This window comes from Rhea pennata, chromosome 7 (genome assembly GCF_028389875.1).
Source record: "Rhea pennata isolate bPtePen1 chromosome 7, bPtePen1.pri, whole genome shotgun sequence".
Classification (NCBI taxonomy): Eukaryota; Metazoa; Chordata; class Aves; order Rheiformes; family Rheidae; genus Rhea; species Rhea pennata.
The window spans coordinates 22,999,802-23,025,310 of record NC_084669.1 but is presented as its reverse complement, the minus strand read 5'-3'; the positions used below and the strand labels follow the sequence as shown (position 1 = coordinate 23,025,310).

At 42.0% G+C, this 25,509-nt stretch overlaps 1 protein-coding gene across 10 annotated transcripts in view; it reads left to right on the top strand.

Moving 5' to 3' along the window:
- Positions 1 to 1,886: 1,886 nt before the first annotated feature.
- SORBS1 (sorbin and SH3 domain containing 1) overlaps positions 1,887 to 25,509 on the top strand; it is a 181,379-nt gene continuing 157,756 nt past the window's right edge. For 3 of the 10 annotated variants that reach the window (XM_062579804.1, XM_062579823.1, XM_062579803.1), the window contains exon 1: positions 4,141 to 4,246. The gene's annotated coding sequence lies outside the window, so the exon portion shown is untranslated. Of the gene's footprint in view, positions 1,951 to 3,736; positions 3,798 to 4,140; positions 4,247 to 18,398; positions 18,481 to 20,105; positions 20,184 to 25,509 lie in introns of those variants that run through there. The other 7 variants (XM_062579811.1, XM_062579805.1, XM_062579814.1 and 4 more) reach the window with 5 other exon arrangements.

Here is a 25,509-nt window from a genome sequence, read left to right as displayed (position 1 = left end):
GGGACATTTCATATGATTCTGGTTTTCTTTTCAACTCTGATTGAACAAACATAGCCTGTGTGCTCGCAAATCCCTTGTTAGCAATGCAGAAAGTCAATACAATTTCCCATTCACTACACGCTGATTTTGCTTTTGGAAAATGTTGCAGTTGTTCTGTCTGGGTGCCTTCCCAGAATCAGCATGACTTTGTGTCTGGTTTAAACAGTGTGATGCTGAATGAGGGGAGCCCAGCCGTGGGGCCTGGAGTTAATATACCTGTGTTACGGCTGTGACAGTGAGAGGCTGACCCTGACTACATCACTTGACTTGTTTGTCTAAGCTGCTGTCTATAAAGTGAGGTAATTCACCCTTGCAGTGCCCTTCTGCTCAGGACTGTACATATGGAAGTGGCAGGATTTGGGATTAGTGGTGTCACAGATTTTTTTAAAAGAATTTGTATGTTTTGCAAATAAAGTGTTGCTTCTAAAGCTGTGTACAGTTTGTTTGGATTTGAGTCAAGCAGAGATTTTTCTTCCTCTCACATCAGTGCCAGCATTAGGAATGCTGCTAGCTGAGCTGTGTCCTGTGCAGTGCTCGTGCCATCTTGCTCAGGGGATTCCCATTCCAGCACGCTGCTTCCCAGCAACAACCCAAGCATTTAATGGCAGCAGTGGGCCTGTTCTTGCAAAGACCTGATGTGTGCCTCCTCCAATGTAATCTGGAGGCACAGCTTGGGAATTTGATGGTCAGTGTGGTAAACTTTCTTCATCGTGAAGATGATCACAGAAGTCCCACAAATGTCAGTAAGTTATAAGTGTTTGTACCAGGATGTTTATTGCATATGAACATTTGTCATTAAGAATATACACAGATAAATGGCTTGTGGGAGCACAGAAAAGTTCAGAGATGGTATCACAGCTCCTAGCCAGAATGTAGACTCAGATGCTAGCTGTATATTGAATGTTCCTTTTTTTTTAACTCGCTGTTCAAAATTTCAGTCAAAAAGGGAAAGAAAAGTGAATATGTGGTGTAGGCAAAGTTTTTCTAGTAAGGAGGAGTCTGGTCTGCTCTTGAGTATTTTTCCTCCCTGTTGCACTGTAGTCACTCTATTGCTGTTTTCTCGCAGCAATTATTTAGGCATTACATATGGTGTTTCAGTGAAGGTATTTAGGTTAGCATTATAGTTCCAAAGAACCTGGGTGATAACTGCAGCTTGTAAGTAGTATGGTGCAATCCTTGCTGTGGCACACAGGACAAGCCCTTCGAAGAAAGGGATGCTTATCAGTTGATACTACTGTGGGGGCTATTGGGCAATTCTTACACACCTCTAGCTGAGGTATTGGCAGTGTTAGCTTCTTCCCTGCGCTTGTCCTAGAGAGTCACTACCAAATGACATAGTTGGTAAGCTCTTCTGGTCTGTGCTGGATTCACATCAGTAACTTTGTGACAAAAGATTTGCTCCCTCTGGTAACATAGCTCCTCCCAAAGAGTGCTCAGCTCACTTCCTGATCAAACGATTGGTCCTGTTACAAACCTCAAGCCCATTTCTTTGTGTGTTACCTTAGAGGTGGAATGATTAGCAGTTCAGAACATGACAGACATTACATGCCTTTTTTAGTGCAGCAGGGACACACCCGGAAGGCAGGCTTCCTGTTCTGGAGTGCAGCAGGAAGATGGGGCATTTCAGGAGACAAGTGTTTGCTGTTTACAACAGCCTTAGCATGTGGGCATCGGCAAAGTCACCTGCTGGCAGTACTAACGTACAAAGCTCTCAGCTGTTACACAGGAAATACTGGCCTTTCCCAGAGAGTCTGAGTATGTTTTGATATTTTTTTTAAATCTGTATGAACTAATTGTTTCAGGCTTGTTTTCTGACTCTTTTTTGAAAGACATCTGTTCTTTTTTAGGTATAGAAATCAGTGGCTAAATCTTCAGAAGAGCTCGCCAGGTTTTGAAAACTGGACCATGTATGTAAGTATGCATACATTTAATACCATAGTTTCTCCACTATTTGGCTTACAGTTGCCTGCTGCTCTGCATGGGATTAGACTGATGACCACATTTCAGATTTAAAAGCTAAACTTAAATCATACCAGAGCTGATTCCTCTATTGCAAGAAGAAAAGAGCTTCATTCATGCTTTCCCTGTGATCCTATTAACTCATTTATACCGATGCAGAGGCTCCATAAGGCAACTACAGACTCACTGTAAGGATAGCAAAGTTGGTACCTTAGCAGTGTAGATACAAATACAGTTCAGTGCAGCACTAAGAAGGGAGAAGGGTACAGCTTGCTCTGTGCCCCTGGTAGATCTGTCTTTCAGATATGGACCTATCCTGCTAAGCACCTGTCTCCCTTCCCCATGCAAGAGCCGGTAACAGAACAGTTATTCTAGATTGGCTGATCGACATTCCTGTGTCCAGGGATGAACTAGCAAACCCTTAATCTACTTAAGAAATTAAAGGTTCTTGAGCTGGTCCTTAGAAACCCTCTTACAAGGACAGAGACATGCAAACAGCCCTTCCAGTTCTTGGGCAGGTCATGAGAGATCAAGGCTACATTGATTATCTGGGTACTATATGTTGAGCCTGAGCTCTGCCTCTTTTGCATGGAGATATATACACGCACGCACACTTGTACACGTTTTGCACTTCAGTAAATCTCTAAATTGAAAATGAGCCTTTCAGATATCAGATCAACCTAATAGCCTTAGGCCTTGCTTTGAATTCTTCTTACAAACTGCCATTCTTACGAAGCAGAGATTTTTTTTTTTGGGGGGGGGAATGAGGGAGGTCAGTGAATAGAATGTCAATATTTTTCTTCTCCCTGATGATATCCAACATGAGTAGGATGAGATTTTGTGCCTGAGGTGGCTTGGTGGTTTTGGCAGGATGCCACAAATGTTATCAACCTTCTCTCCATTGGGTGGGTGAGAAATGGGCAGATGTGGCAAGGCGACTTGCTACACAGTGTATTTTCTACCCAAGCTGGATTTCAGATTTGAGATGTCCCGGCCATCGGTTCTGCCCTTCAATTACTGTCCCTTTCCTCTTGGGGGGTCCCAAGAGGCAGGCGCTGCCGGCAGCATCAGCACAAGCTCCCGGCTCCTGTCCGGAAGGCAGATAGCCTGCCTTTGCGCGTGTTCGTCCCTCTGAAACGAGGGAGCTTTTCCCAACTGCCCTTGAGAGGTTTGTGCCCTTTTAGACTGAGCAAAGCTTGGTACTGAACTGCCTTAGCATCTTTTGGCAAATTTAGCCAAAATACGTTTTGATCTTTTTCAGACTAATTGCTAGACTGATATCTAATCCATTTCCTTTGGCAACTGGTTTGAGTTATTTTGGGATATTTTTGATTTGTGGGTAGTATTGAAGAGAAATATGTCAGATTTATAGGGCTGTCAGTACATTAAAGAGAATTTTGAAGGTGAGAGAGAGTTGTAACTGCTGAAAACACAAGGTGTCTTGATAGTCTGAGAAGGACAAAACTCCCTTTATGCCCACTGTGTTTTCTCTTTACACGGAGGAGGTAGCACCAGCCCTTGTTTGGGTCGGTTCCTTTACGGGCCTTGAGCAGATGTTCTGGTGAGTGTAGGCTGACTTTTCCTTCGTTCTTTGTAGAGCACCTAAGCCGCCCCGGGAGCAGTGCTCCTAAGCATTAATGAAACCGCAGTGGGGATGATAATCCCGTGTAATGCAGGGTGAGCGAGGCACGGATCCGTTAGGGATTTCACCTTGCTCTATTTGATCTTTTTTTCCCAGATGAAGCCGTCAGTAATTCACCAGCCGCTGTATTCCTCCTTCCCGCCCTCCTTATTTCCCGGTGAGTTGCATTACGTGAAGCGAACGCAGCGACCGGCGCCCCGAAAAGTCCCTCCGGTCGCGGCTCGCGGCGCGTTGTAACCCAGCGCGGCCCCGCGGAGCGCGGCGGAGCGCGGAGCGCGGCCCCGGCCGCGGCCCGCCAGCGCCTGCCGCGCGCAACAAGTCCCGGGCGGCCCCGCCGCCGCCGCCGCCGCCGCCGCCGGGAAGGGGCCGGCGGCGCTCGGGCGCGGGGCCGGCGCTGGCGCTGGCGCTGCGGCCGCGGCGGGGCGGCCCGTCGCAGAGCCGGTGTAATGAGGTGGGAGGCACCGGCGCCTATTGGGCGGCCGCTGCCGGCCGGGGCAGTCGCGGCTTCGTGGCTCAGAAAAACAGAGCTGCGGAGGCGCAGCATGTAGTGCGCGCAGGGCGAGGACGCGGCCGCCTCGGCTCGGCTCGGCTCGGCTCGCCGCCGCGGTAAGCTCCTCCGTGCCGGTAACTTGCCAGAGCTGGGGTGGCCGTGGCGGCTGGTCGTGCTTCGCCTCCGCGATGAAGATCTCTTTGGCTCCATTTTATTTTTGAGGATTATTTGTACCCAAGGACTAGGTGTTCTTTAAAGGGCCATTGTGCTGTAGGATAACAGCTCGTGTGTGTGTGTGTGTGTGTGTGTACGTACGTACGTGTGTGTACACAGATACCGGTGTATGAAGGTCTGCTTAGTGGTAAACTACAATCTTTTTGCAAGCCTGTATTCAAGCGTTGTTGTTTGCAGGTAAAATAGGCTGCAGATGCAGAGAAGTAGATTTAGGAAGGACTTTCGCGTGGTCGTGAATAGCAGTGTGTTCCCCCTCTCTGGGGGAAGGGAGAGGAGAACGTAACATTGCTTTTAAAACGAGAGGAAACGCACGCAGGCATTTCTTTCTTTCTTTCTTTCTTTCTTTCTTTCTTTTTTTCCTTTTTTTCCCCCCCCCGTTGGACTCGGCGAAGTAGACGTGGTGCGGGGAGCCTGTGCGTGCGCCTCCGTCCCGGGAGGGCCACGCGCGTGTGCGCGCCGCGGCTAGCGCAGCCGGCGAGGCGGCGGGGCCCGGCCGCTGCCCACGCGTGTCGGGCGCAGCGGCGGGCCCGCGCGGGGCTGGCGGGGACGGCGAGAGGCGGCCGCCCCTCGCGGGGAGCGAGGGGCTCGTCGTGAGTCTCGGTTGTGCCCTCGCTTCTGAGGACTTGTATTTTGTGTGCCTCTCTGCAGAGGTGCAAATACCTTTGGCAATTTGTTTATAAAAAATTCAGGAGTGAAAAAAAATCAGCAACAGCTTCAGGTATCCTCGCTGCCTGATGAATGGTGGATGGTTTAGATACCTGGGAATTCTCAGTAGTTCTAATTAAATCCTATCGTAGAAAGGACTTAATTTATTATTTTTTTTTAATTTACGTATCAGATCTTGCAGCCCTGGTATGGCTACCTCTTTCCTAAGGTGTCTTGGAAAAGAAAGGATAAAAAATCACCAACAGATTACCATGGATGCAACTATTCCTTATTTATTTATTAGGCTATTAGCGTAATGAAGAAAAGCCATGCATGCCCTGCTGTGCAGATCTCATTTCAGCAAAACTGCCTGTGCTCCTGCTGCTACCCGTGTTTGATTTTTAACCAGTAAGTGCCCTGTACTTGTGTCAGTGCTGTGGCTGCTATACTTTCACGTTATAGGTACTGACTGTAGCTCCAAATTCAGAAGGATCAGAGTGGAGCCCAGAAGGCTGTTAGTGGGATTTGGGCTGAGTAGCATGTGCTGTTAAGCCTTTCACCCAAAGGGCAATGTTTCACTCCTTGTGGTTTCTGCTTCTGTACTTTGCCTAGTAATGTTGTTCGTGCTGCTGTTCCAGTGCAACATTTGGTACAGCATTAGTGTTTCAGTTTATGTGACCTAGGCCACTGGAAGATGGATTTCTTCTTGTATTTGTTGCTACCATGTAATAAAAAGAAACAGTAACTGTCCCAAGCAGCTTCTCTCCTGAGAAGCTACAGCTAAAGCAAGGCGATACCCAGCTCTCTCAAGGTTACTAGGAGAGTTAGTGCCCCCCGAGTTCTAGGCTAAGGACAGGACTATATTGGTTCTGCAACACAGACATACGCACACCAAATTAGTGTTTCTCATGTCTTCTGTTTGTCTTGCACTCTCTTTTTCTGATTAGTAGGATTGCTTATTATCTTAAAATAAGGATACTCTTTTTAAAGGTAATCCTGCTCTACAAAGGCAACACTGACACATAATACCATAAAGGCAGATAGAAGTAGTGATATTTAGGTAGTCAAAACACAGCAATTGTGCCTCCTTTGGAACATATTAGGTTTATTGCAAACATAAGTATGTGCTTGTGCACACACGCACACACACACACACACACACACACACACACCAGATTTATTGTAAACATAAGTGTGTACACACACACACACATCACACCATACCACCCTGTCTGCAAGAAGAAAAAAATAGTGCCTAATAAATTTCACGTGTCCAGGCGGCTAACCTAAAAGTCAGAAAGATAAGAGTTATTGTGTGCTCCTTGTGAATACTATTTGTAGCTTCCTTTTTGCTCAGCACATAGGTGATTCAGAGAATACAAATGTAAGGATTCCTCCAGTGGAGTATCATGGGATAAACAGATCTCTTATGTTTTCTCTGTTTGTGGAGGATGGAAGATATTTGGGGTGGAGGGTGGGGGAAGAAGAGCTCAGTGAAACTCTGAAGCACTTTGCAAAAGCTGAATGACTGAGCTTACTGTTTTTGATAAGATTGAATCTGGATAAAAACCATGAATGTTAACCCTTCATGTAAATTACACTTCCTATTTTTAAGTGTGCACTGTATATTGGTACTTGGGTGTGTGTGCATTGATGCACAGACATGCTGTTCTCTGTTCAGAGATCACAAAAGGTACTGGTCATAGAATTAATTTATCCTGATGTATTACTCTATCTAAATTGCTAATCTATTGCTGAAAGTGATTTATCTTAAAGGTGTCCTGCAGCACTGAATTCCACTGGCTAACTATGTGTTCTTACATGCTTGTTTGGGGCTTTTTCAGTTTTCTGGTCCTTAGCTCACTAAATGCCTCTTTTTTCTGTTATAGAACAGGACAGATGGGGATACCAAATTAGTGCTGTTGACTTACATTTGTTTTGTTTTGAATTGAGACTACAGTGGTCCTAGGATGGATGAGCTCTCGTCATGTTTTAGCTGACTGCTCTACAATGTGTGAGAGGTTCTGTTGGTGTGAACCTGAAGTCTTCAATCCCATCCGTAATCCCATTAACTTCAGCGGAGCAATACATGTGAATGAGCCTTGTGGAATTAGGTTGTACAGCATGTGTTGTTTGTGGTGCACATGTTAAAACAGAGTCAGCGCTTTCATTACTTTGTGTAACTTAATTAATAGAAGAGGCTGCCTATGTGATTATGGGAAACTGCTTGCACCTTTAAAAGTGGACATGAAGTTTTCAACAGAGAAGTTTTTTTTGTTTGTTTGTTTTGTTTTGTTTTTTGCAAGATTTCTTCCTTTGGACAGTTTGCTGCTAATTTCATTTCCCGATGCTGGCAAAGAATAATGTTCAGTGTTCTTTGAAAAATATTTTTAGTTTAAGCCTTTCAAGTTCTCAGTCATGGGTAGGTTGTTTTATTCATTGCCATTATTTGTATAGAAGAATATGGTGGGGCTTCTACTTGTGGCTCAAGATTTCTGAAGGAGGATCCTAACAAAAGACTGGAGTTTCAATGATGTTGGGTATCCAGAAGCTTCCCTTTAATTCTTTCCTTTCCTGTGGGTGACTGGCACTTAATTTGTATACCTAAATAAGGACTTGTGAACCTGACCTTGGACTTAGTCTACATAGGAAGAAAGGCTGAAATTGTATCTATGCTGTGACCCTTTTCCATGCTATAATTTAAGCATTTTTTTGGCCAGTAAGTTAGAGGAGAGGGTTCAGGAAGTGACGATGTCCTGTGTTCACTCTCAGCTGGGATATTACTTATGCAAGCATAGCAGGAAAGGCAAATGTGCTACTTGAGATATCTTTCAAAGAAGATGTCATCCTAATGTCCTGCATGCTCTGGTTCCTCGGGACTCAGTTCCTTTTGCATGAGAACTGATCTGTGCCAAACTGCAGTTTGGGTAATTATGATCAGCCATTTTGTCATATCCCTGCTAACTAGATATAGTTATGCCTCACTTATTCTCCTTGTTGTTGTGTGCTGTTGCTGAGCATTGCTAAAACAGGCACTACTCAGAGGTAAATGCTTTTAAAATAAATACTAGAAGAAGTAATGCCTTTATATATGTCTTCTCTTGGTCTCACAAAGATGTCACAAAACGCAATTAAATAATTTTGGATCCCTGCATCATAGATACTGTTCACTGGAATGTGTTTAGAAAAACAAATAGTATGACATGAGAATAGTCAGGCAGAGGAACTGGTTTTGTAAAGTGCTTCTCAGAACAGAGGCTTCATATCTGAATCTGGGTATGTGAATGCTTGTATGTCAGCCAGTGTCTTATTCTCTCTGTTCTTCCTTTACTCTTACACCTGTCTGAAGTGTACAGTGTAAACCTGCATGTTTGGATTTGCCATCCGTTCACAGTGAGAGGAGACAATCTGGAGCGATTTATAGGCAAGTTTGTTCTGTATCCTGTATGCAGTCTCCCTAGCAGCAGGATTATAATGTAGCACTTACTTAGCTTTCTAAGGGGTTTCTTATCTACAGATGCCAGCGTGGGCAGACAATTTTTCCACCATTTTACAACTGAAGGAAATGAGATGTGGAGAGGTGAAGTGGTTTCTGCAAGAAATGGTCTTTTATATCCGTGGCCTATCTTGTAACAGTTTGTTGATGTTTGCCCTCTTCATAAACAATACAGGCTTTGAAGTAAGTGGCCTTATCTTAGAAAGCAAACGTTTGCTTTAACTATTTTTGCTTGGGGTAACTACCGGAATAATTCCGCTTCCTTGTATCCTGAGAACCAAGAGAAAATTATTCAATACTGCAACAACTGGGGATTTTCACTGACCCTATCAAAAGGAGTAAACAGGAAACACAAAAGCATGGATAAAAATGTAGTTTGCCTACAGGTTTGATTTGTAGCTGTTCAGATCTTTGAAAGAATTAATTATATACATTATGTCAATGAAACTTGCATTCCTTCCCACCAAACCAGAAGGCTGTTCTGATCTTGAATAAATACTGCAACACTTGCTCGCACAAAGGTTACCTTTTCTTCCTAGAACAAAATGGTTAGGATGAAGCTGACTGTGTGGAAAGGGAGACTGATAACAGAATATGGGTCCACTTTTCTTTGTTTCTATGTCTGTATTGATCTTTGCCTGTAAAGGGCAAAAGTAGCTGCTGTTTAATTATGATTCTGAGCTTTGCGAGTTTGAGCCCATTTTCTAGAGCCTGCAACATTGCCATTGCAAGAGACACCAATGGTGCCCTTGCAGGAAGGCCAATGGTCCTCACGGCCCAGCTGCTTTTATAGTCATAGGCTTGGTTCTTCCAAATTGAGCAGGGCCTGTTAGTTGTGTGGTGAAACCCTAGGGCAGAAGAGAGGAAGAGGCCAGATTTAGGGACTACATACCTGGAATTTTGCCCAGCTATGTCAATAGCAGAAGTGACATGAAAGGGAGAGTTAGCTCTTGCTTTAGCTAAACTCAAGCCCGTAGATTAGAAAAGCTGTGGAAAAGTTATGTGAGCCCTGGGATGGAATAATGTCTTATTTGATGTGATGCGAGATTCCAATAACAACAGCATCATTATTATTGTTATTATTGGAAAAAAACCAAATGAAACAAAAAACCCCAGATCAGCTTGTCTGAGAGATTAAATATACAACCTTTATGGTAGATCATGATATCATAGAATCAGTAAGGTTGGAAGGGACCTCTGGAGATCATCTAGTCCAACCTCTCTGCTCAGCAGGGTCACCTAGAACATGTTAGGCAGGGTTGCGTCCAGGCAGGCCTTGAATATCTCCAGAGAAGGAGACTCCACAACCTCTCTGGGCAACCTGTTCCAGTGCTCCATCACTCTCACAGGGAAGAAATTTCTCTTCACATTCAGGTGGAACTTCTGTGGTTCAGTTTTTGCCTGTTGCCTCTTACATGCAGAAAACTGTCCTGTCTAGGTGAGCTTGTAGATCATTCTCCACTTATTATTGGTGGCATTTAAACAAAGGATAGTACTAGACTGTGGTAGATCTCTCTTACTTGTAAAGGCAACTGCTGTTCCCTGCTGCTTCTGTTCTTTCTTCCTTTCTTTCTTAATACTCTGTGAGCTCTGTAAATGCTGTGACAAAATTTTTGCAAGCCGTTCTTCAAATAAGACACGTTTCTGCGATGGTGTTGTCTGTAATTCCCTTTTATTGGCTAAATTTTGTAGCAAGTTAGGGGATACAGTTTTGCTCTTATGAATGGTTGTTTTTTTCTAAAAGCTTGGGTGTAATTTATTTGCACGTGAAGTACCTCTCATCCTCATCAAAGGCCATTCTTGTGTTTTGGGGATAAGCCAGTCACAAAGCCCAAGTTGTCTTAAGAGAGTTACCAGCCACGCAGCACCGAGCTCACAAACACTTGGTGGATATTGAAGTGCAGCTGGCAGTCTTCCACTCCACTGCTAGGTGAGACCTGTATGGTTGTGATAGGAGGCAGCCCAGCCGGTGCTAGGCAGGGGTGAAAAAGTCTGGAAGACTAATGTGATTCCTCTGCCTCTGCATTGTGCTTTAGAGGATGGCCCAGGTTCTGGATTCCAGGTAACCCACCAGCATCTGGGATCTGACATTGTGTCGTCCCTTGCAAGGAGTCCGAATTCAATGCAAGTTCAGGCTGCTTGAAAATCCTGCCTGTCCTTGCATCAGGTGAAGAATCCTTTGAAAATACCCCACAGTCCGTTCTAAAAAGAAGATTCTCACTTCATCTGGCTTGCCTGAAATTATCACTACAAGGACAGGTGGTGTTATGTAGAGACTGTACAGTGTAGGGTCTCCTCACAAGGCTGGCTGTATCTGAAATTTTCCCTGAGAATACCAGCAGAGTTCCTGCAGCCCGTTGCAAGGTTCCTGCAAGGAGGTAAATGGAGAGGCTGCTCTACAGAGCTGTGAGGATACAGCCTCTGTCCCCTGAAGCTTTAGAGAAGATATTTGTATTAATTACAAGAAGTCCTCTCCCTTGTGTACTGAGAGAGATGCTGCACAAAGTGTTCCGTATATCGATTCAGAGTTACTAGATAAGTCTTTCATTGCAAAGAGAGTTACAGTGAATTACTGCTTGGCAGCCTATAGCAGTGTAATGTGTATCTCAAGAAGAAATCTCAGAAACCTGTTGCATCAAAGACATCATCACAAATGGGAAAAAAAATACATCGCATGGTAGATGGCAGTGAAAACCTATATATGCCCCAGAGTTAGAGCTTCAGGAAAAATATGATGAGGTATCACTGTTTCTCCTGGTGCAGTGTGGTATTTTGAGAACTTGTGTTTTACTAGGTGACTAGGTATTTAGTTTTGTTTTTTCTCTTGATGACACATCCAGACCTTTCAGTACAGCTAGACTGGAGAGTGAGACTTGCGCTGTAGAAATAATAGTCTCAGGAATAATACACTGCTCATTCAATCCTGAGATACATTATCTACAGCAAAAATGCCAGCAAGTACTTAAAAAAGGAACTATTGACATCTTAACAGGAATAACTATTTTACTGTCTGTAAGGTTGATACTCATGATAGAACAGATCTTTAAGCCTGATTATCCTTTCTCTTTATTATTAATAAGTTTGTATTAGAAGTGTTCTTAAAATATATATAATTCATAGCTTCAATTTGCTAGGCACATTCTGGAGCACTGCTCTAAAAACAATGCCAATATTTTAATCATAGGCCCGTGCTTGTTTTCTTAAAAATTATTTATACGCAGAAAAATGAAACAAAGAAAATCCCAAAGACTGTTTTATAATATAATTCTTGGGTCACTGGGCCTGTCCATATAACAAATGGATATGAATGAGGGCAACAACTGGCAATTAATCTTTGTGCTTATGATACTGAACAAGAGATTATTATGCTTAAATTATGTTGTTCATGTTTTATTTCTAATTAGGAGAAATGTGATACATATATCTTGATGCTATGGTTATGATCATCTATAAAAATGCCAGTCTTTGTTCGTACTAAAAATAAGCAAAAAGATCTCTAAGAGGAATGATACATCAAGCAAATAAATTAGCTGGAGGTTCTTGGGCTAGAAGCAATGGAGGAGCAGAAGGGAATCTTGTTACTTAGCTCTGAATGATGGAAAATGAGACAGCTTTAGCAGTCAGATATTCCATATAAAATCATTCTGTTCAGTGTAGGAAATGAATGAGGCAGAGGTGTTCCTTCTCACTGCAGCTGGCTAGAGCTCGTGGCACTCCTACCAGTAAATCTTTTTTCTCAATTTGTGTATTTTTTTTGTGTGTTTTTTTTCTCTTTGTATGAAATTCTAATGAACAAGAACCTGGGTCTCTTGTTTTGCAATCAGATTGCTGGCAGGAGTAGAAGCACCTCAGCATCTCCCCTTGCATTTGGAGGGAAGGGCCGTAGGATGTGTACAGTCCAAAGTGGGGAGCCTGCCTCTGCAGAAGCGCCTGCCGTGCTGTGAGGTAGCGCTGCAGCATCATTAAAGAGAGGACAGCAACGTCTCACAGCCTTCACGTTTGTTCGTTCTTACTCTTTTGGTTTCCCTTTTACTAGAGCAAATGATTAGAGCACTCAAATTTGCATGTTTATGCTCACAGAAAAGCGTCGTGTCAGGCAGGAACTCACTGTGGTGACCCAAACAAATGTTTTGCTGCTGGTTTTGCAGTCAGGAGGGCTCAGATGCAGTGTGAGCGGTGGTATTTTGTGACTCGTGCGTCTCAGCATTCTTCCTCGGATTCTTGTTGCCAGTGCAAGATCTAATCCAAACTTCCTGGCGTTGTTGGAAACAGTGTCGTTGGCTTCAGTGGACTAGATTCATCCAGAAAGATTTTGGGCTGAGTTGTCAGGACTGAATGTTAAATTCTCCATTTTGGCTTTTAAATTGAAATAAGTTGGCCTGGAATTAAAAGAGAGTGAGAAAGAATGTGGAAATTCTGCAAGAGCATTTTAGTTCTTTGTTGCTTTTAGCAGCACTTCAGACTCAAAAGATGGAGTGGTCTCTTACTGCCTGACCACAATCCGCATGATTCACAGCAAGTGCCAAAAAGTCCTGTCAAACACCCAGCTGTTTCCCCTGTGACTCTCCTTGCCACTGCGGAGATTGTCTGCTGCAAGGAGGAGCAGTTGGTACTTTCTGGAGGCCATTCCATAGGGAATGTTCAGTGTTTCCTCTTAGTCCAGGGTTTGTACAAGTTCCTTAAAGGCAATTCTTAGATCTTAGTGATTCTTCAGAATCACTGAAGCTGGGTGATTGCTTTTTTTTTTTGGGGGGGGGGGGGGGAGGGGGATTAAAAATGACATCTTTTTTGCCAAACTTTGTCCTGCTGTTGCCTTAAGAAGAATGTGTGGCAAGAGAAGTAGTATTTTTTTTTAATACTATTTATCATTTAGCTTGCACACTGTCCTACTTAAAAAGGCTTACACTTCAGCCATGTGAAATCCTTGATATGTCCTTCCCTTAATAGGAGTATAAACCCTTGGCCAAGAGATGTCATAGATGCTTCTATGTATATAGTATATTTTATTTTCTAATAAATAATTAAAAAACCCCTTAGCCTAAAAATTAAAGATGAAAGACTAAAATTTTATGATAAATGATTTTGTACCTGTCTATCATAGCTTTTAGTCCTCTATTAGGATTTTCCAGTACTCTAACAGTTCCAGGCTGCTAGATCCCCCACCTTTGTGATGAAAATGGAGAAGTCTGTAGGAACTTCAGGCTCGTTAACAGCCTTAATGAAGACCCTTGTGCTCTGTTAGGTTCCCACCATGTAAGCTAAAGGAAAATCATTGTCAGTAGCTCACCGCTCAGCAGTTGGACTCCACCAGGTTATTTACACACACAAGCCGATTCAGTGAAGTTCTTACAAGTGAAATCTAGCTGTTCCATAAAAGGAAATCAACCACAATAATTTTTATATAGATGCATGACCTTCAAGAATATCACACTGCTTCTTTGGCACATCAACTAAAACAAGAATTCAGTCACCTGGCAACCAGTGTCCTTTGTGAATCCCAACATATGAATACAAGGACACACTGGAGCCTTCTGCTGGCCTATTAGCACTAACTGACAAGAAATTCTGGCTTCTTGAACTACTGGACATGGCAGACCTCCATATCCTTGGTGGCTTCTTGATGTTAAGCTAGTTTCTGGTTGATAGTTTTCTTCTCAGATAAAGCTTAATCCTCTGAAAAGTCTGTTTCACTTGATACCTTGCCAGACTGGTCTGGCCTGGTATTAATTCGGAATTAATTAATTCTCTTTCTTATGGCTTAGTAAAGTAAGACAAAAATTTGAGAATGCAATTCATTTTGTATTTGGGAGGACTCCACTGAAATGAAGACAAATTTGCTTGAATAAAGAGCCTTGGGATTATCGCCTTTCACTATTAAGCCTCTATTAGAGGTGAGTCACTGTTCTGTTACCTCTTCTTGCCATCACGTAGTGCAGATAGCATGATAAGAATTGGTGTCCTGCAGGCTGGTGCCTGCATGTGCAGGGGGAAGCATTCACCAGCAAGCTGACTGTGCCTGCCTCAGCCCCCGTCCTTGCCTCTCTCTGACGTTATGGCCGTGCTCGAGTTTGCGCGTGCTTTGGAACAGGGCTCTGTGAAGCACCTGTCGTGCCAGTTGATTTGTTATCTCTGATAGGGAGGTTTCTATTTCCAGCTCTGTTACTGATTTAGCGTATGGTGACAGGTATATTGCACAACATTCTTTTGTTTCCCTTTTCCCTTTTAGGACAGGCCTGGAGAATTTTTGCTGACTGGTCAGAGTTGCTTTCTGTTGTACAGTAAGGACCTTATCTTTTTGTGCTAGCGCTCAAGGCGATTGGACAGGAAGGGGATGTTGTTTCTGCATCTAATATTTGAATTTACGTGAGAACATAAATGAGGCAGGAAGCAATGTTGATGGCTCAGAGCAGGGCAGTCCTGCAAGGTGCGTACTGATAGTGATACTGTCTAGTGCAAGTAATTAGTGGACTCATGAGTGAAAATGTGAAAAAGAAGTCTGACCATTTCTGCCTGACACTTTGCCAGTGTATAAAGGCATCAGCTCTGGCTTAACCCCTTGATTTTGAACGTGACACAGAGACACAGTTCCAAGCATCTGTTGAGCCCTACCCCAGAGGCATCTTGGTTCCTGCAGAGGGTTCAGGAACTTTCACTGCCTGGGATTTGCAGGAGTAGTTTTGAGTCACTATGAGTGGAAAGCATAATAGATGAGAGATGCTGATCTTTGTGGAGTCAAGACATTGCTGGAGTTGACTTGATCTTCACTCTAAATACTGGAGTTTTCTTCATTTTCTTTGGTCAGTATTTTGTGCGAGTTGAGAATAGGGAGCTGCTAATCAAAAGGTTTTCGGAAGCAGTGTTATGTTATCTTCATTTTTGTGTTGCTTTCCCCTGTATGAAATGTTGAGATAAATGCTTACAGCCACTGAGCAATCATGGACCGTATGTTCCCATAAAAGCTTTCATTTCCCATAAAGGACTTATGTTTTCGTAAACCGTGCTGGATGTGTACTGCATACCTGCTGACTTGAAGTACTGTGTTGTAACCCCCGCTAGATACAGTGCTGGTATCTGATATTGAGAACCAAACCCAACTGCACAGCTTGAGTGTTTGGAGCCAAACCTGAGTCCGTATCTGGATCTAAGTGAGAAAAATGATTTAATTGTATACAACAGAGAGCACATGTTGGAAGCATCCTGAAACGGTCAAAGATAGAGGACCTTTATTTATGGTCTTGGATCATCTAATTGCACAATAGGGACTCTCAGGCAGATGCACGGTGTAGTAAAAGGGCATCTATTCAATCCACTGGATACCCTGGACATTAAAGCAAAGAAGCAAAATAACAGACTGTCACTTTCCCCAAGCCATCTTGTACCTCAGAACACTCCTCTGCTGTGTCACATAAATAACTTCAATTGAAAAGTCCCATATACCATCCCCAAGGTCCCAAATGGTTCCTATATTTATGACGGAGCCACTGTTTCCTGAATTGCAGACAGGGTGATGCTAAGTTCAGCCAATATGCACACAGCAGTCACATCATTGGCTATAAATTATGTGCTTGAGCCTGTTCCAAGGTCCCCATGTAAGGTTCCTCTATTTGCTCTATTCTCACGAGAGGTGTCCACCCTGTGGCTCGTAGCATGTTTAGGTCTATCAGTTTGCTTGGAGGATTTATGTAGATACAGTTAGATATAGATAGGCTAACACAGGATTCAACAGGAATGTAGATGTAGCAAAATTAACTGTTTTTGCTGTGGTAGCTGCTTCTATAGCATGTATCATAGATCTAAGCTTATGTCAAGAGAAGGGTCTGTGCACGAAGCCCGCTGCTGCTAGAAGAACAATGTGTGCAGCCTCCCTGCTGGCGAAGTTGGGCTCTCAGGCCCGGGAGCCCAACTGTGGGCCAGCAGACTATTGTGTTTTGGGCTGTGCCAAACAGAACAAAAGGATAATCCCGCTTCAAAAAGAGTTCAGTCCGTGTTTTACAATGTGGAACAACAAAATAATGAGATGGGCATGTTGCTTGCTTCTTACTTTGCTGCAGCCTTCTGTGGCAATGCTGAGTAATGAGTTACATCCAAGTCTATTTACTATAGAAGGAATCTACATGACTAGTCTTTGGCTAACTTTTGGATGCCCAAATTTGGAAAACTGGATCCACATAAGTGAAGGAGCATAAGGAAGCAGAAAACAAATATCAGTTAGTATAAGGTATTGGAGATTCTGTACACAAACTACTGTCAGCTGGACTCTCAAACAGCAACTGTTTTTTTCCATCCGAAAAACTCCACTAGATTTTAAAATATATTTTTTAACCTAAAGAAATTTAATTTGTTATGGAAATCTTATGATAATTTATTACTTTACCATTTTAATATTTTATAAGAAAATGTAATTTTGAATCTAAAAATTCCGTTTATGATCTAATAGCAGAGCAGCTAGCTTCCTGCTAGACTGTCATCCTCGAGCAGAGAAAAGTTTTATTTCTGTACTCAACATATGCAAAGTGGATGAAATGAACACAAGACTTGCAGTCTTTGTGGGGACTTCTGTAAACTATTATCAAGTGATTTCCAAAAGATTTAAAACGTAGCCTTATCACTGCTACGTTTTTTTTTCCCTTGTCCTGCAGGAAAAAGGGGCCAAAGGACCTCTCTATTCCCACTAGTTTTCTTGTGTATGAGAGAAGCATGTCTTGTTTTCTCCTTTTTAAAAATTTTAATTCTGCCAGATTGGATGCATAATTGATGATCTGGTAGAATTATCTCAGAAATACCATGAGAGTGAAAACTGGTTCACAGTTGGGGAAAGTGGTATTTTTATTCAGATTGCTTAAAAGTTTTTTAAAAAATCCCAAACCTTACACACCTGAATAAACATGTGGGAGAAAAGTTATTTTCTAGAATTTAACACCTTGCTCAGATGGATGTCTGAAGGAGCTCTAAGTCTATACTGAAGACCTCTACAGAAGCATGATGAAACTCAAAATGGAGGCAATATTTTAAATGAAAACAGCATGCAGCAGAAAAGTCCCAAGAAGTCAATGTTAGGCATATCAGATTGATAAACAAGATGTTACTTGTAGCAGTAAATATTAACTAAATAAGTTGAACAAGACTTACTGTATAAAGTTAGCTAAGCTGCCACTGTTTGCTGTGAGTAAAAATGAGTTACAATATTGTTTTTCCTCATCGGTCTTACAGATCTCTTTGCAATTTCTGTGCCATTGGAAATAGTCGAATATAAAAAACTCTATTGTTTAGTTTTTATTCTGGCTTTAGGGAATGATTACGTTTGTGTGTATGTGTTGTTTTTATCTGGTCCTCATCGTGTCGCAGTGGCTTGCTTTATAAGAGCAGGCGTTGATGGGGGTCTGTGCGTGTGTGGGTGTGTTTGTGTGCCTGGGGAGCGAGTAGGATACGCAGGGCTGAGGTGGGAAAGGCAGGCTGGGGGGCTGCGATGCAGAATCTGCCTGGTAGTACAGAGGAGGGCTGTTCTCCCATCACAGGAAGCAAGACAGGTCATGAAGTCACACCCTGTCCTTCAGTCCCAGACAGAAAACAAACTCTAGACTCCTGATTCTCTCTTATTAACTCTATGCATCTCACTAATCCTGTGAATGTATGTCCTCTGGGAAATATTTTAAAAATGTCTGAAATTAGATACCAGTTGAATTGATTTGATTCACTGAGAGGCTTCGGAGAAGTATTAAAAAATCATTTTTTTCCTTAAGCTAGTTCATGTAAACCTGAAAGCCTTTCTCATTAAATGTTATTTGACATTATGCTTATTCTGCTCTGTGGGATAAATGGGACTATTTAACTGTGTGTCATAACTCCTCTCCTACCTTTGGAGTAGCTGTTAGATAATGTTCATTATCTCCCAGCTTAGGAGCAAGAGGATGTGCTTGCTGTCTTGCCTAGGGAACTTCAAATGATGCATGTACCATGTCATCGCTGAACACACAGGTAACGCTTATGTTGCTTCTATAGGTGAGGATGTTGCACAGCATTAGTGCGCTAAGGTGCTCATTCTTTACACAGGCTCTTTGGTTTACAAATACCATGGGGAACATGTCTCACTGTGCTTTATTTCTGTTTTGTCTGAGGGAAGACAAGGAGGAGAATGCAAAAATGCAGGAGTAGATTCCTAACTGAGACTTTTCAGCCTCAGTGTTTCTCCAGATTGTTGCTGCTTTCTTTTAGGGAATGGGTGAGATGATACTTTTTTCTGGACCTAGTTCTTTCTAAACTGAGCCATAAATTCCAGGCTAGATTAGTAATAGATTTTTTGATCTGAATTTGAACAAAATGGTATCACTAGAGTTGCTTATGTACTAGTAGTAAAATAAGCTGCTAGTATTATCCCAGGGATATATGAATGTGAATTTCCTTTCCATCTGAGTTTGAACTGGAAGTATCTGGTCTAGTTTTTCATCTTTATAATGCTGTGTGTGTACGTACTTGCTGTGTGCGACATGGTGTGTCCTAGGGCATCAGTTTCTGAACACATGTAGAGAAGACCAGAGATTGCAAGCTTCGGTATAAATTATCATAATTCCTCTGAAGCCAATGGACAGTGTTGATAATGTGAATAGGCAGATGAAAAATCTGGCTCTAGTGAATTAGCTAGAATAAAAAAGCAATATTAATACAGAACAAGAAAAGTTGCCTCTATCATGGGCAATACATCCATCCTTGATTTCTGTCCTTCATGTTGTTACTAGAGCACGTGAGTTCTTTGTCCAGTGTAGCTAATGAAACTCTGCTTTAGGACTTGGAAAGGGTCCTGTTATGTCTTCCGTTCTTGGAGGACTAGACTTTTTCCTAATGACAACTTACCCAGTTTTTGCTGCTTTCTGCAGAACCAAACAGTGCAGTTGTGGTCAGTGGCTTGATAGATTAAACAAGGAAAGAAAAAATATGAGTGTATGTAATTGTATTTGATTACTGTAGTGGCATCTTTCAGGTCTGTGCTTCTGGAGGGTCACTGATGGCTCATTGGATGACAGCACCCTGAAAAGCTAGTGCAAGAGGACAGCAATGCCTTCTCTGTATGAAATGCATGATACCAGTGTGCTGAGCTATAGTGATAGAAAAATCCTGTAGCTCAGAGGAAAGGAAAATATTTGAAGGAAAACCAATGTTTTAAGCGAGTCCTGCAGCATGCATCATGTTGCTGGGATGCCATTAAGACTGATAACTAGCAAGTCTTTCTTATGCATGCTGCACTGTGTTTCTAGGTACTTCAAGATAGGCAGGAATTCCAGTTCCCTCTTGACAGGAAGTGTAGGAACAGCAGAAAGGAGATGTGAGGTTTAGTTCGTTCTTTCTCCTCAGCCTTAAGGCCACGATCATCATCGTGAGTCTGGAATGATCATTAGTGTGTATTTTCCTGAAGAGTACTCTGGCTCTCCATTTTCTCTGAGGGAAATGCCTTTGGTTATTTTTAGCTCCTGCTTCAAGGAACCTCAGTGTTCTACATAAGAATAAAATTTTGTCCTTTTCTCTTTCTGCGCCATCTCAGGGCTACCAAAGCCCTATCTTTATACCTGGACAGAAATTCACATTCTTCTTTGTCATTAATTTTCTAGGACAAGTTCAGGTGAGGCTGTGTGAGGCTCTCATGAAAGGCCTGCCTAGAATATGGTTCTGAGAGGCTCAGTCACACAGTAAGTCCATTCCAGTAGCAGTGCTGCTGGAATTTTAATATATAATTAAGGTATTATTATGGAGCTATGTTACTCACATATGCCATCTTTCACTGGGAATGCTTGATTGTATTTAAATCCTCAGCTGATGTAACCTGCCAGTGTGGCAGAGCCACTGACACCTGCAACTGAGGCAAAAATGCCTCAAATGTCAAAAGACTGTATACTTAGTTTTAAGCTTGACATCATTTCACTCTAATATCTCCCCCAGTCTACTCTGAGTTCATGTTAGAATTCAAATTGAATGAATTATTTAAACATCAAAATGCTATGTTCACAGCCTTAATCTTTATATTTACCCTGCTGAGCAGCATGATGATAAGCAATGAAGAGCTGAGTGGCAGAGAGAAATTGTTGAATGGTTCTGTAAAGTATATCTGAAAGTTCTTCCACATGCAAGTGTCTTCTGAGCCAGTCCCCCAAAACAGTATCCAAACACTGTTCAAACAATGTGGGTACTCTCAGAATTTCTTCCTGCTGCCCTCTTTTCCTAGTAAGGTCTGAACCAGAATCCCTCATCTGAGCATCCTTGAAAATTACATATATTTGGCATTTTAAAACTAAAATCGATGCTGGATGGCTCAGGCTCAAATGATCAGATTAAAATTGATCTATTTGATATTGATGGTTTCAGGTACTTAAAAGGATTTATTAGATACTTCAACTGATTTAAATATGACCTTTTTCTGCTTTCCTACCTCCATCTTAATTTCCTTGGAAAAGGAAGAGTCATTTTCATGACAATGTTGAGGTGTTCTAGTGCAGGATTATTATTTCTTTGCAAAAATGACTAGATAAGGAGAAGAAATTCTTAGATGAGCAAGGGCTCATAGAAGTGCTGACTCCCTGATTGTATTGCCAATGTCACAAACATGTCTTGTCTTTTTTTTTTTTTTTTTTAAAAAAAAGTTTTCTGCCTTTCTTTTGTCTTTCCTTCCTTCCTGTCAGCAAAATTTACAGCCCTACTGATTGCAGAGGAAAGCATCAAAATGTGATTTCTAAGAACTGAGAACCCAAGAAGTAAAAGTAAAATATAAAAATTCAAAATGTATTGTTTATGCGGTCATCTTAAAGCAAAGTCTCATATTAAAAAACAAACAAACAAACAAAACCCCTGTGACTGGAAGGGGCCCCTCTCGTGATTTCTGAATGCTTAACCATAGTGCAGATTTCAAAGTGATCATCTTCTAAGATAGGCAAATTCTGCAGCTTGAAGCCTGGACTCACTCATGGCGCAGAAATCTTTATTCAGAGCTCACTGCCATAACTCTTTTAGCTTTAATGAGCTTTAGGTCCAGCCCAGACACCAGGTACTGCTGTGAATGTCTTTTGTGAAGTGCAAAAATCAATGAAGTCATATAATAATGAGAAAATGTATTTCAGACCCAGGCTGTGGGTCACATAACAGTGATTCCACTTGCTATCTCCAAATGTTTTGCATGCAGTTTGATTTCTAAAATTCTGTAGTTGTGTTCTCTAGTCCACATGCTGGAAGTCAAAATTTCTTCCTCCTGTGATTCTTTGCTGGCACAAATGTATGTGTAAGTGTTAGCTGTTATTTGGAGTTTTTATCCAAGGTAATGTTTAAGTACTAGTTTCTTGCTATTTCTTGCTATTGTGCTGGCTAAACTTAGGCATTCCCTTTTTCTTAAACTCATGACTATCCTGACTTGGCCTTGAACAATCTGCTAATTTTTCTCTTTCATCACCCTTGGTTTCTTTTTTCTTTTTCTTTCTTTTCTTTTTTTCTCCAGACTGGCTTTTTCAGTTTTGCACACATTATTCTAATGCATCTGAGATGCAGGTTGTTGATGAACAGACCCCATTAAACGTTTCCGTGCTCGCAGATAATAGGCTTTGGCAGAAAACGTCCACGAGCTCCTCGCCACGTCTGGTGCACCGTGGCACGTGACGTACAGTGTGCCGTCACGTGCATTTCACACATGGCAGTAGAGAAGGGAAGTGGTCTGACGATTAGAGAAAGGAGCTCCGACTCGGTACGTGGTGTGAGCCCCGCTCCGCGAGTCTGCCTGCGCCGCGCTGGGCAGATCCCCTCGTCCCTGGGCCGCGGCAGGCGGGCGGCACCGGCGCGACGGGCCCGCGCAGCGACCTCCCGGCCTCCCGTGCGTTTGCCAGCGCCGCCTATACCGCGTTACACCACGTTGCGCTATTTCACCTGCAAAACGGGGAGGAATACGGCTTACCCAGCGAATCCACCCGCGCACGTGGAACGTGAGTTGAAACATGCTTTGACAAATGTTTGTGATGTGCTGTGGTGTCTTCAGATACACAAAGCTGTGCTAGAACAGTGCAAGGAAACAACAAAATGTACCTGTGTCCTAGAGGAAGGCGTCAGATGTAGGCAGACCGCTGAGGACTGCGGTTCAGGTGGTTTTGGTCCTTCAATTTCTGCGTTAAATCCATACAGTTCTAGCAATTCTTGTTTGGACTTACTTTCAGACGTTCCAAAAAAAATTATGAACAGTAACTAAAAGATGCAGGTATTATCTGCAGTCTGAGGTTGTGCTATGCGTTTCTTATCACATTATTTCTTTTGTTTTCTGCCCTGCTCCCAGATCAAATGAGACTCGTTATGTGAGTGCTCTGGGAGGTTGAGAGGGTTAAGCAGGCATTCCGCAGTGCTTTGAACATGTATGGAGTCCTGGAAAGGGTTTTACTTTTAAATACAAACTCAGACTTTTTGATTTAAGCTAGAGGATACAAGCAAGTATTTTGAAAAGCATTAATCTGCATCTAAGTCGTGCATTCTGAGAGTTTTATGTAACTATTGTTAGGAAGTTTATTGGAACAGTAGTAGGAGGACTTATGTCTCCAGTTAAATTGCTTGAACAGTAGAAAGGGCAATGCTTTTGCACTTCTTTTCAGTGAAATTCTGCCTTTGCTTTTACTAGGCCTGATGCTGTTTGGTGAAATCTAAAATAGGTTATGAAAGTGTTTTTTGTGAGAGATACATTGAATGTAACAATTTATTTCCTTTTTAAGTAGAAACAATATAAAGAGTTTAATTCAACATAGAATGAATCTCACTTTTGCTGCATTGATTGTATAAAACTAGGCAGTTCTGCTCTGCATTTGCCTCAAACTGTTTATATTACCTAAAATGTCATTCCAAAGGAAAGCTTGGCTTAAGACTGCAGTGAAAGCCATTTTATTCCATGTATGGACCTGGTCTCCCAAAGCTATTTTAGTGGGCAGCTAGAAAATATTTTTTAGTCAGCCATAATTTCATTTGTGTTTATGTGCATTGGCCAATTTAATGAGGGAGCCACATTGCTCTGCAATTCTGCCCTGTGCTGTTTCAGGGAAGCGACAGGAATTTTCAGGCACAGGCTGGGGTTGTGTTTTTCAAATGTTTTATTTAAAACTACATCTTGAAGTCACTGTGTTCTCAGTTTAGCTACTGAGAAATGAAACCCTTCTGTGTCTAGCAGAGGCTCTGTTAAATTTTTTTTTTTTTTTTTTTTAAATCACATCTCATGTTGGTGTTAATCAATGTTGGCTTTAGTAGAACCAGGCCAGTTTTACAAGACTGCTCTTGCTGGCTCCAGCTTACACATTTCAGCCTTCCAAAACTCATTAATTCTTATTTGTAGAACTCGGTGATTGGGGGGGCGGGGGGAAGATCAACTGGTTCAGCAGTGGAATCAAAAGTCTGTATTTAAATTTTTATCCTTGATACTACATTGCAGTAATTCTCTAGAATTATCCGATGTAAGGATATGGTAGCACTGTGCTGCTCTGGGAATGGCAGCTGCGTATTTGTCGGCAGGGCTTCCCTTAGAGTGGATCCCCAGTGAGTGGTCAGGGAGGTATATTTCTTCCTCTGCATCTTTTAATTTGGCATTGTTCCATACTAATTAAATCACTTTCAGTGTTTTAAGATACCATTTGGTGCTTGTTCAGAATACTCCCTGATAACGATTGATGTGATGTGACCTTTTGGTTTAGGGGAAATGTGAAAGTGATATTTATAATAGTATGTATAAATAGAAATAATAGTTTTCCATGCCATTTGAATCCTCATTTGAAAGTGCAGAACAGTACCTTCTGCCTCTTCTGTAAGTAGCAAACAGTCATTCCAGTATGGCTGCCTATTTTCCTCCATATGTAATAAGGAGGAATATTACTCTTCCAGGGGATTTATCTGTGGAGTTAAAAGGCAAATTACACCTCTAACTATGCAGGCAGCCTTTGCAATGTGGCTACCAACTGCTGTCATCTGTTATTGTACTTTCAGTGACCTGGAGCCAGATTTTCAAAGGTATTTATTTCTTTAAGAGCCATTAGACTCTAAATGGGATTTCAGAATTGCCTAAGCAAGTTAGCCACCTAATTCACACTATAAATCTGATTAGGTAGCTTCATATATATCAGCGTGCCTAAATATCTTTGCATAGCTTCCTACTGGAGACTAGTAAATAGCCTGAAAGTGCTATTGCATTCCCTGAAGGCTACAAAGCAGTAGTCAGAACACAATGGTTTTTGATAGCTTTTGAAATGAGTACGATTTAAATTACTGAAGAAGAGGTGAAAGCTCTGGATTTTGTTACTGATCTTTGTTTTCCAGAGCACTGTGAGTCACTGACTTGACTGATTCTGTATTGTAGGATTGGGCTGTAGTAGCCGTGGGGCTGGCGGAACATGTAGTCCATGCCACTTTCACCACCAGCTGGGCTATGGTCTGAAGCAATTTCATGCTTCTTCCTTTCTAAATTTATTCATTTGACTTGGTACTTACCTTGATCTGTCTCCTAGTAGAGAAACAAAAAATTCAAAAACTTCAGAGGTTGCAGGACTGGGGCCTGTAAATCCTGAACATATCTTCAAAAGGTCAATCATGTAGCAATCTAATCTTAGATATTTGGAGTCATTACGAGCATTATTGATTTCACGTGTCTCAGAGCATTACTAAGTTCTTAACAATTAACTAAGAAGGTTCTTGCACAAGAGAGAAGTTTGTTTTCAAGCTTATGGTTATATTCAACTAAGCTATAAACTGATCCAAATCATCAGCCCTTCAATTTAGTGTTACACCAACATATCAGATCTGAAATTCATACACATTATATATACATATACATCATATGTTTTGGGAATCTTATTACCTACTTGGATATCAATTACAGCTGTTTTCAGATGCCAACTATAGGTGTGTAAGGTAGACATTATGTTTACTCTTTTCCAGCGGTGGTATAAAGATTCAGGCTTTCCTTAATTTTAGGCAGTCTAAATTGCTCATTGCTGTCTTGAGCTTAAATGCCATAGT